The sequence below is a fragment of the Solea senegalensis genome, linkage group LG20 (assembly GCF_019176455.1).
Source record: "Solea senegalensis isolate Sse05_10M linkage group LG20, IFAPA_SoseM_1, whole genome shotgun sequence".
NCBI classification, from domain to species: Eukaryota; Metazoa; Chordata; class Actinopteri; order Pleuronectiformes; family Soleidae; genus Solea; species Solea senegalensis.
Window position 1 is genome coordinate 3306042 of NC_058039.1, and position 305 is coordinate 3306346.

A 305-nucleotide genomic window follows, 5' to 3' on the forward strand; every position below is an offset into this window, starting at 1 on the left:
TAGGTCTGGAAGAGCTAAAATATTCCAGAATTAATCAAGCAAATTAAGTTTCACATGACACCAAGAAAATGAGCTCTTCACTACATGCAAACAAGCCAGCGTTTGCTATATATTTTTTATATATTTTTACATCAAATGTCATCATTTGGATGACATTTATTAACGTCTACTGAGGTGGGTTTGATTTTCTTCTTCTTTCTTCTTCTACGACATACTATACTATGACTTTTTGACCGATTTTGGACGACATACTATACTATGACTTTTTTGACCGATTTTGTACGACATACTATACTATGACTTTT